Source organism: Calidris pugnax, unplaced genomic scaffold, assembly GCF_001431845.1.
Source record: "Calidris pugnax isolate Ruff unplaced genomic scaffold, ASM143184v1 scaffold8, whole genome shotgun sequence".
Taxonomy (NCBI): domain Eukaryota; kingdom Metazoa; phylum Chordata; class Aves; order Charadriiformes; family Scolopacidae; genus Calidris; species Calidris pugnax.
The window spans coordinates 17005679-17017196 of record NW_015090830.1 but is presented as its reverse complement, the minus strand read 5'-3'; positions in this window follow the sequence as shown (position 1 = coordinate 17017196).

Below are 11518 nucleotides of genomic sequence, written 5' to 3'. Positions count from 1 at the left end.
ACTTCATGTAGATCATAACATGGCAGCAGAGGAAACCTGCTGTGAAGTTCCTGGGGTAGTGAGCTGACTGACTGCAAATGATACGTCCTTGATGTTTCTTTCCCCTAAGATTTTAATTAAATTCGTTTGCTTAGTTTTCACTGTTGTTCTTTCCTTCACCCTTTTTCTTCCTTACAGGAAGACGAACAGGCAAGTTTCTTACTTGCCTGTAAGTACTTCTGATTTGTAAATATGGAAATCAGACATTCATATTTTCTCCAGCTTAGAGCTGACAAGGAAAGTGTATGTCAACTACAGCTTAAACATGCCACGTTCAGCCTAGCTACACGTTACTAATTTGCTTTTCTTGTTGCATGTTTCTTCCCTTCCCTGCAAGGGTGCTTGTTTGGGATACAGGGAAACTCCAACAGATTGCAGCAGTGATTTTAGAGAGCCAGGTCATGCCAGTCTGCCTGGTAAGAAGAACAGACATTTACTGGTTAAAGTAGAACAAGCCTCTAACAGCACATGAAGCATTAGGGGGTTGCAAAAATGTATTACTCATTTGCTTAAAATACTTTGTTTGAAAATATTAAAGGACTAAGGTGAAAAACTGGTCCCACTGGAATCAGTAGTCAGTCCCCTGTTCTTTTTGTAGAGCCAGAACTTCATCCTAGATCTCCAGGAGGCAAAGCCTCTCTTCTCATAGCTGCAAATCAAAGTACTCCTAATTCCCCTTAATTTACCTAAGATTACAAGCAGGTGTGGTTACTCTGACTGGGACCCGTATTTGAATCTGAGTGTAAATTTCAGCTCTAGGGCCACTGCAAATTTAAGTTTCGGAGAAGAGAGGCTTTTTCTAGTCTCTGAAGATTTTTCTTTCTTAACTCTCTACAGACATATAAGCTTTTATCAATAATGATGTACACTGAGTTGGGGAAGGGATTCATAAATACCACAGAAAACACATAAACATTTCTGGCCTGAAGTCTTGACCCCACTCTCCTGTCCCTGTGATGTGCGGTGCATTATCATGCTGCAATGATCCATTAGAAGCACTGATGTATAATATCCCAATCCATTAGAATAAGGATTACAGATTCTTTATAGTTAGGTGACTCTGGAACTGTTCCTCCACATGGGGTTCATGCAGCGTAGTCTGAAGCATATTTATGTCCAAAGGAAATCAGCAGAAGTGAAGACTGATCAAACATTCTCACAGTTACGTCTTACCCTACAGAAATGTTTTCATGCTCTTCATCCAAGGGATAAAAATGGAGGGCATCTAGATACCATAAGGAAACTGGCACATCTCACATATGAGAAAAGCCTGACAGAGCTGGGACTGTAGAAGCCAGAGAAAAGAAGGTTTGGGGGAGTCTCATCAATTTGTACAAATATCTAAAGACAGAGCCACACATTTTTTCAGTGATGCCCAGTGACAGGACCAGAGGCAGTGACCACACACAGGAAGTTCTGTCTGAACACATGGAAACACTTATCTACTGTGATGGTGACTGAGCACTGGTGAAGGTTGCCCAGAGAGGTTGTGGAGTCTCCATCCGTGGAGATACTCCAAACCCCATCCAGACATGGTCCTGGGCAACCACCTGATTGAGTAGAGCTGGACCAGATGACCTCCAGAGGTGCCTTCTCACCTCAACCATTCTGTGATTCTGTAACCACAGAGAGGACAATCATGTAGTCACACGAAGGAACAGCAATTAATACTTATTTATCAGATACTTAGAAATTAAATAATTTTTTTCATGTCCTAACTTTATTCCCACTACAAAAACAGTTTCTTGTATTTGAACTGTAGATAACAAAATGATAGGGTGTGCTAGTATAAGATGTCTGAAATACAAAGAATTGCTATAAGAAACAGAAATTACAAGAAATCAGTGACTGCAGTGCGAGTTACACGTTTGACGCTGTTGCCCACTTCTCTCCCACACCCCCCAATAAGTCACTCTAACACCTGCATTGATTTTTATCTGGACAGCTTTTCACCCAAAATGCATTCCCTGCTTAGGGATAAAATGCTTTCTTTATCAGATTATAAGCCTTATCTTCTGGCTGGTAATACTGAAAAGGAAAGTCTAGTAACTTGGCTGAGCACCAAGCACATCCACTACTACACAGCCTCTCAGTAAAACACTTCAGGATCATTATGGTTTAAGATAGATGCTTTCCCTCCCCAGGAACCTGCCTTTAGACTAGCCTAATACATGTATGTACATAAAAACAGAAGGCATATAGTATGTATGAGCTATTGCAGACTGTATCACAATGGGGCACCAAGTGCAGCTTTTCCAGAAGGACTTTCATCCCTTCTCCATCTTTCAGGACTACTCACGGTACCAGTACGTCAGCTTGAAGATTATTTCATCTTATCTGTGATGTCCCTGCTCCAGAGTTTCCAATTAGTACTTGCTTTACATTTGACAGGCTGATTCAGACCCAGCAGGCTCTGAAAGGCCCCCTGGCTACTCAGGAACTATGGTAAATGATCAAAAACTTTAAGCAACACACATAATTACAATCCATGTACTTTCAAAACATATTCTAGTTGCTGTGTTCTTTTGTTCTCTTCAGTAACTCTTATTTTTTTTTCATTATGAGGTGCCAGGCAAATCACTTAGCGGGGTTTCAATAACTTTGATTTTATGTGGTTCCAAAAAGAGAGATATTTTACCACACAGTACACAGGTTTGAAACAATGCCACTTCTTGCTGCTATAAAAATCACATTAGTAACCACTGAGTTTTCTGAAGAAAGAGATAAAGTTGGTTCTTAAGGTGGGAAAACCAATATTTTATACTGCCTCATATCTCCCCTTTAATAAGAAGCTTGACTTAATTAGTACATAACCATATCACCCTTGTTTACATCTCTTCTATACTTGCAAATTCCTGTCCTATATTTAGATTGCAGTATTTCCCAAAGACAATCTTTTGTTAATTGTTTTGATGAAGCCAGGCAGCGTCATCGTTCATTGACCTTTTCCAAAATTAGTTTTGATGAATTGATACTCAATAAAGAGTAACATCTGACCGTTTGTATTGTGAGGCTGAGAAATGAAGACACCATTGATTCAATGTGCCTATTTTTAACTGTCTGAATTCTCCATTACAGGGAGATCCTATTTTGCCAGGTCAGCAGGGTAAATCTAATTAATACTTTGCATTTTTACATTGTTTGCTGGAAGCAGCTAGGTAAGAGTCAATGGAAGCGTACTGCTCTTTCAAACCCTGAAAGCAGTAGCTAGAATTGCATCGCAGGGTGGTATCGGAAGGAGTGAGGGAGGGCAGTGCTCATGTGCTATGAAGATATGAAATACCAGCCTAATTGCAATCTGCATTTATGATATTTGATCTTGTTGCTGTGTTCATAAGAAACAGATCTGACAAAAAAAAAAAAAAAAAAAAGAGTATTCCAAATAGTAACATTTCACTGCAAGTAGACATTTAATCATGATACCTTTTGGCAATGTTATCCTTAAGACAAATTTCAGTGTCTTCGTCTCCATGCAAATTACATATTCTTCATGTTTACCAGATCCCACCAATTAATGTGCCAAGACACACCACTGCTCATGAAGTAGCTAAAACAATGACTGGGACCCACCACAGCTCCTAGACATTCTCTTTAGGTGTAGTTTAAGAGTTAGCAGATGCCAATCCTAAACCCACACCATTCCTGAGCAGTTATACCTTTTCTATGCTAGCTTTTTTTTTTTGTCCTTTAAATTCATTGTTTTCTAGCTGCATCTGTTCTCTGCTCAGGTTATGCAAGAAAAGTCAGCTAAAGCAAGATGAATGCAGGATTCCCCTTTCAATCACATCCCACACACTGAGAAGCATAATTTGCCTGTGAAGCTGCATCCCCAGGTAATCTCAGAGAGCATGCCGAATACATCGGCTGAAAAACATTGCTTTGCTCAGAGACATCAAGTGCCTGAGAGTACTGGCTAGAACCACAAACTTGGCCTGGATTCACAGTAAGGCCTCCACAAGAAATGGACTAAACCAATAAAATATTGGTTTGGGTTTGTGTTTTGCACTAGGGTCCTGAAATAGCACTGAGAAAACTACAATTTCCAAGAATTGATGGACCCAACACAATTGGTTGATGGCATCACTGCGAAACCAACCTACTGAATTCAGCTAGATGTAAATACAATTAACTTCAAATAGCCTTTTGAAGAAAGGCAAAGAAGCAAAAATTATCTCAAAAGCCATCCCTAGATGAAGCTGAGGTTGGGCAGGAGGATTCACGTAGGCATGTGTATAAAAGGGAACAAGAACTGTCGGTACATCTCACATTGACTGTCTGCATCTGTGGAACATGAAGGTCAATAGACCAAATCCCCAGTTTTGTCATTTTCCAGAATAGAACAGTTGCTTCTATATAGGGCTGAGGAGCAAAAGGAAAATAATCCTTTACGGCTGGTACAAACCCGGGAACAAGGGGAAGAGCTGCTTCTCTTGAGTCACTGGGGTTCTTTGACGATGTGGCACAATCCTTTGCTTGGACCTGTGTCCTGGAATTAAAGACTCGACTTGGCAAGGACTGTAAATTGTTTCTGGACATCATGAGGCATGGAAAGGAGCAGACTGAAGTTTCAAGTGAAGGCTAGGAATGTGGGTGATTCATACTGCATTGAGGAGCCTCCTAAAGCAGCAGATTTTCTGCCCAGAACAGCTCTCCAGGTGTGGCAAGCGATCTGCACTGCCCAGCTCTGGCTGCTCCAGCCCTTTCCCTAGGGGTGGCTCATCTGAGGTAGTCCATGCAGTGAGAGGGACCCAGATCCCTAGAGGTGCACACAGCAGTGCATCCCTACATCCTGCGTTCTGCAGTTTGATGAAGTTTTGAAAGCCCAGGTATCAATTTTTGCTAAGCTTGGTGTCATTGACTGGTGTGCAGCTTCAGATGAATGTAGAATAAAACATGGCAAGGAGAGAGGCACCCAAGTCCAATTTGAACTCAACTCGCCCTATTCCTTTGTCAAATTAAATCCAGTATCATTTTGAGAACTCATCATGGCACAGAATTTGTAGTGAACTCACAGAGGGCTGGATGTAGAGACTAAAGGAGTACAGGTATAATTTAGCAAGGAATAAACAGCTGTGTTTGAATAACAGCTCTCCAGTCTTCATCCCAGGGCTTTGCTGGTGCTAGTGGATCCAACTATCTACCTGGGGAGATGGCAAATCTACAGCAGGACAAACCATGAGTTGTGCCTCCGTTGATGCTGAGAGTGCACACCCTGAACATGCAAATCCTTCATGTGTTCATGGTCAAATAAATTCACAGAAGTTCTCCAGAACTAAATCACAGTAGATTTAGGTGTTATCACCCTACTATATACAGAACAATTATTTGCTTTGGTGTATTCTCACTCAAGTATTCATTAATGAAACCAGTAGGATTACTGGCAGTGGGGCAGGGCTTACCCCAGTGATGGTTCTCCCAGAAGCACAGAGGCCCTACACATCCTAGCCCACACCACCATTACAAAAATGCCTTTTGCAAGGACCAGGTCACTATTCTTGCTCATTCATGGAAATACCTTTCCCCAGAACATGCCCTCCTGACTCCAGGAGGACTGAGGACCTAGAAGACTGCAAAAGTCAAGCTTAAAGCAGGATTTACTGACTTTCAGGAGGCTCAGCTGAAAAAAGTATGACTACTGAGAGCCATTTACGCTTTAAGGTTCCTATTTCTGCACAAATTAGTTAGGAAGGCCACAAAGCACTTGAGCAATCTCTATTCATCAACCAAAGGACAGAATTCAAATATACAGCTACATAGGAGACAGACACACTGCAGCCTTGAGAAGCATTACTGGAAAAATTAAGGAAATTATTACTATACAGGGTGATTATCACCCTTACTGTGGTCTCTGCAAAACAACTATTCTGAGATTCAAGACTGATAAAAGCTTATAAAAGGTGGGGTTTTGATGCTTATTATTCAAAGGATCACAATCTTTTTGAAGCCATACACTGCATACCACACAGTTTCAGGCAATTCAATTACAGCACCATTCTTTTAATTTTACTTTACCTAAGGTTATACAGGAGGTGTGGGAGAGATGGAGAAGGTGAGTATGTGATATAACACAAGGTCTATTTTGAGTTTGGCCCCGTGACATTAATGTCAATTGAGCCAGAAGTTTCTGTAACAGCAAGTGTCATTTTTAAATTATCTTTTTTTAAGAATTCATAATGAAAACATTGTACCCTGTTTTTTATCTTTTGGGAAATTAGCAGCATCCTTGCTGTGAAACAGCACCTTATTCTTACTCCTGGAAGGAATTCACTGCAATACTTTGTCTTCACTGCATAATATTGTGCAGAAAACTCCATTTCCCTGGTTTGCTGAAAGGCTAACAAGATTTTTCTCTTGGGGGTGAGCTGGAGAATGGAAGAAAACAAACTGTTCCATACGTTGTTCAGTTGGCCTAAAATCAAAGCTATTCTCTTGTGCCTGAATATGGCTAACTAAAAGCATGTAAGTGGAACACGATGTGTAAACTTCCAGCTTTGAAGCTGTTCTATGTTGGAAATAATTTTCTAGTGGTATCAAAGCAGATTATCAGAGAGCATTAAATTCATTTAGATATACAAGCAAAACCAGAAAGATCCTCTGTAGCACTGAGAAATATTGAGCAAGACTGGGAGCTTTCTTTGGAATGCTTTGTTATTTCCAGGGTGATGAAGGGTGCATGGGCTCCCAGGAGTGGATGGCAGTCCAGGAAAGCATGCGAGTTAGGACTCACTTCAAAAAGTTAATGAAGCCCATTTTCAGGCAGGAAGAGCATACCCTGACAGAGTTCTCTTTGTTTCCTCAGGGTCCCTTGGGGATAGCAGGGCTACAGGGCAAGACAGGATTCCTGGGACCAAAAGACAACACAGTGTGGCTAGTGCATGAAATCAGTTTTAGCACTCATACCAACTGGGACATAGAACAAGATGAAACAAAACGATAGCAGAAAGTAACATCTTCCAGAGGTTTACCTTCCAACACTACATGACTGACTTTACAGCTGAAAGCCTTGCCAAAATCTAAGAGTGGCTAAAGCACTCCAGATGATTCCTACAGCCTGATTTTTATTATGATTACCCCAAGAGGCTTGCCATGTAATCCAATAATATCCTTGGCTATTGCTGTTGCCTTCTAAGCTTCTGCTTTCTTGCTAGTCAGGGTTGCTGTAAAAATGAACTAGAAATAGAGATGTTTATAATTCCTCCAGAAGTAAAAAAATAAATAAGAGCTCCATAAGCCAGAGTCCAGCTTAATAACTCTCTTAAGATTCACCTTAGCTGCATAGTGACCTTGGGTCAAAGCCTATTACCATTAACTGCCCTTTTCCAGAAGTGAATGATCCCAGATGTTTTCAACTGCCTTGGCAGGAGCTAAGGGTGAACAAGGTCAAGGATGCAGGAAGACCAGGCTTCATTGCACTACACAGCACGAGCCACTTCTTCAGTTGTGGAGCTTGGGTACCAGTTTTTGGATCCAATGAGGTGCAAATACAAATGTGACAGTGCACGGCTCTCCACGTGCCAACACAGTAGGAAGTGGTGATTTGTTTTAATTTTTTTTTTTTTTTTTTTTTAGACTGCTTCAGATGCAGTTTCCAGGCTGCTGCAAAGCCTGAGCAGGAAAGACAGCAGTCTGGAGGGAAGGTGGTAGATGACAGGAGGATGCCATGGTGCTAAGGTCTAACTGCATCATCTCAGGCAAACACACAACTACAGTCTTCCTGTGAATGGTGTGGGTATCTGGGGTGCAGCTGGGACTACAGGTACTACAGGTGATGCAGGAAGCATCACCTCCCTGCTACAGGCAGAGTCCTACTGATCCCTAAAATAGGGCTGACCAGTTCAGGTTGTGTCTCCATAGGGAAAGCAAGGCAATTAGTATCTACAATGCATCTGGAGAAGGGTCTGGAAACTGGCTTATCAGAATCCAGTTTTCCCAGCAAGGTGATGGACTTCACACAAGTCTGCCTCAGATTTGACACTAATCAGAATCTTTACTGGCAGCCTCTGCAAGAGGCCGGCTGTGAAGATAATGTCAAAGCTCTGCTGCTCTCTCCAGACTTTCCTTCAGCTGCTCCACAAGCCAGGTGCGGAGTGAAAGCTCCCACCTCCAGCCTGGGCTGGCACTGCCCAGGTAGGTGAGACCTCCTTTCCAGACTCCTCAAGGGTTGGCACACCTATTTGGGGGGATCAGGGGAGAGCTCTCAAATTGCCTAAGACTCTGTGCTCTGGCTGCATGGGGAGCAATGCTGAGATGGTGAGCGAGTAGAGGAGTTAGAGCAGTATGAAATAGGTCATCTATGACATCTACAGCTGGAGAGGTGACTGCCACAGTACTGTTCAGAAAAAGAGAGGGAATACTCACTGCAACAACAATGCCTCTGCACTGTTAATCTACTCATCTTTGTTTATTAATTGCAGTCTTTGAAGGAAAGGGAATTAGCTGGGACACACCTTGCCCATGCATGGTTACCAAGAGTTAGCACAAACAAGAAGGGCTGCTGCTTGCCAGCATTTGCCACTGGTTATTCATCATTCCTTGCACTCGAGCAGCCGTGAGCAAGTACAAGGCAGCAACAGGAGTTCCCCCTTCCCTCACGCAACTATGACATTGGTCTAATAAAGAGCCTTTCTCTACAGCCTTACCCAAGTCAGGTGTGAGAACTGTTCTCCAGGTACAGGGGGCCGAACTGAGCGATAGAGTCTAATCCATGAGCTATACATCACACATACAAACTGATTTATTAGGAATCCCTTTGGGGTGCATTCAGCTAGAATCAATAATATTTTGGTCATATTAAAGCCTATGTTTTTCTCCTATGGTCCACTAAGGTTCCACTCTTGTGGAACTGGATGTTGGACATGATTGGAGCTCATATGTACCACCTCGGAGAGCCAGCAGTAAGAGAAGGTGGCAACCACTGGTGAAGAGTTTGCACCCTGTCTTCAGACATGTCCAACTAGGAGCTTGCAATGGGTATAGCATGTTACTTATTAAATCTGGAAACTCTAGTAACAACCTGAAAGAAATGGAGACTCTAAAATTCCCAGGCTATTTATCAAACATACACAATTTATAGATGTTCTTTTTCCAGTTAAGCAAAGGTTGTCCATCCAACTAAATAAGGTTCATGATTGGTGTCTGTGGGAAAGATGATACAGAGTCCCTTTTCATCCCTACACACTGTCAGGTGTCTCCCACCTCCCCCCTTCACTCCTCATTGGGGTCTGGCTCCTGTTTTAATAAGGTTCATGATTGGTGTCTGTGGGAAAGATGATACAGAGTCCCTTTTCATCCCTACACACTGTCAGGTGTCTCCCACCTCCCCCCTTCACTCCTCATTGGGGTCTGTCTCCTGTTTTACAAAAAAAAAGGGGAAAAAAAAAAGTTTATTTAGAGTCAATTAAGATTTTACAGTAGTTCTTGCTTGACTCACAAATATTTGTACAGTGTCCACTGATGTGGATAGAGCCCAATTTGAGGCACAACAAGTAACCTTCTCCTGCCAGGAACTTGAGAGTCAATTCAGCTAGCAGTCCATAGTTGCCTGCATACCACTTCCTATGTGAACCTATAGGAAATCCAATGTATTTTATGTTACCGGCTTTATGTCCTGGACTTGCTCCTTTAGATGTTGATATTTCCTAACTTTCTTGGCTGCTGCGTCAGCAAGTGATGATGGTTTACTGTCATATCTAACAGTTATGTCTGCCACAAAGGTCTGACCTCCCTTGACAAATATCAGGTCAGGTTTCTATAATTCATTTTGATGATCTTTTAAAAGTGGGTCCTGAAATATTACCCTTTCTTTCTTTTTAGCTTCCTCTGCTGATAATTCACATAACTGGTTATATCTCTTTATCCCAGCACCTTGAACTACAGGGCACTAACACATAACACATGAGCAAGTCCCATGCTCTGCTTGACAATGCAGGCAGGTCTTAGTTCGAGTATTGTTGCCTACATCTTGCCAGAAATTCTCTCGTGGGGTAGCTCCAAATTTTAATGCCATGATGAGCTGTCTGTGAGGAATGCCCCTATCATATTCAATACAGTTGTTCCTAATTTTGTTCTTTTCAATGCTGGAAATCCCACAGCCCTGGGACAGCTACTTGGTCCAATTCAAAAGTTCCTGTTTTTGCCAGTCACACTGCCTCAGAAAGATGACCTTCAGAGCAGTATCTCCCATCCCAACAATCACTCCTCACTGCCCACAACTTCTGAGATCACCATGACTCCTCTGGGGCCCCAGATAGATGGAATTTTCTCTTTATCACCACCTCGTGGAAGCCATAGTTTTTCAAACACTTTCTCTATACCTTTCTGGCTTGATGACCCATTTTAGTGTCATCAAACAACTGAGCAGCTGGATGCAGCCTATGGACCTTCACACTAGGAATTAGTCCTTTCACCCCAAGTGCCAGCATACAGGGTGGCATCACAGGTACATGCAGGTAGATAGGTGTCACCAATCCTTGATGGCTGCTTGAATTGGCAAATCAAGGTTTTATAGGTATGTGGCTTTAACATCAGTTTGGTCTGCTAAGTACATCAGTCATGTGATAGTATATCCCTTCAAGATGTCCTCTTTCTGAAACAGTTTCAGTGGAGTCTGCCCAATCCACTTTAACTATTCTTTCCGTTTTTCTAGTAGTTCTGTCTTAGATATTCCAACCCATGGGTCTATCCAGATCAATTGTGTTGAGGGGTGCGCCATTTATGGTCCATACCAGACCATCATTGATAGTATAGGAGTCCTTTGTAGGCTGAACGTAAAAGCCATGGCACTTCTCTCCTGTTTTGAAGCCTGTTAGATCACAAAAGACCTCTAAAACATCAGAATTTTTCTGCATTCTGCCTCAGGATTCACTTAATACATCTAAGTCACCTGCAAAAGCCAAGGTTGTTATATTTGCTGAACAGTGTTGGAAGCCACACCCTTTCTCCTCCAACTTGCACAGCAGAATGTCCACAGACAAGCTGAATAAAAATAGACATTGGATTGGAAGCTCTAAGAGCAACCTGAAAGAAATGGGGGTTCTGCAGATCCCAGGCTATAGATAAATACATTCCGCCTATCCCAACAAAACCAACAAAGACCAGATCAAGTAGAACTATTTTGAAACTTGTTCTAAATGCCATTAGCAGTTTTACAACTAATTTGGAAAAGATCTGGAGATGTTTAAAGATTTTCCTGATATTTCCTAAATGCAAATGCTTATAGCAACATTTTTAAATTGAGCTAAATTTAATCAAAGTTTTAAAAATAAAACCATATGAAAACGAAACATTGGATTAGGTTTTTGAACTCCTTAGCTCAGCCAAGAAACCAAGCACTATCCCAGTTCTATCCTTGGTTGCTTGTCAAAACAAAAAAAAAAAAACCACCCAACTTTCCAGTACTTTGTTTTCATAGGAGGGAAAAAAAAAAAAAAACCCCCACACACATTACTCTTGCCCTAATTTTAAAATAAAAAAAAAAAAA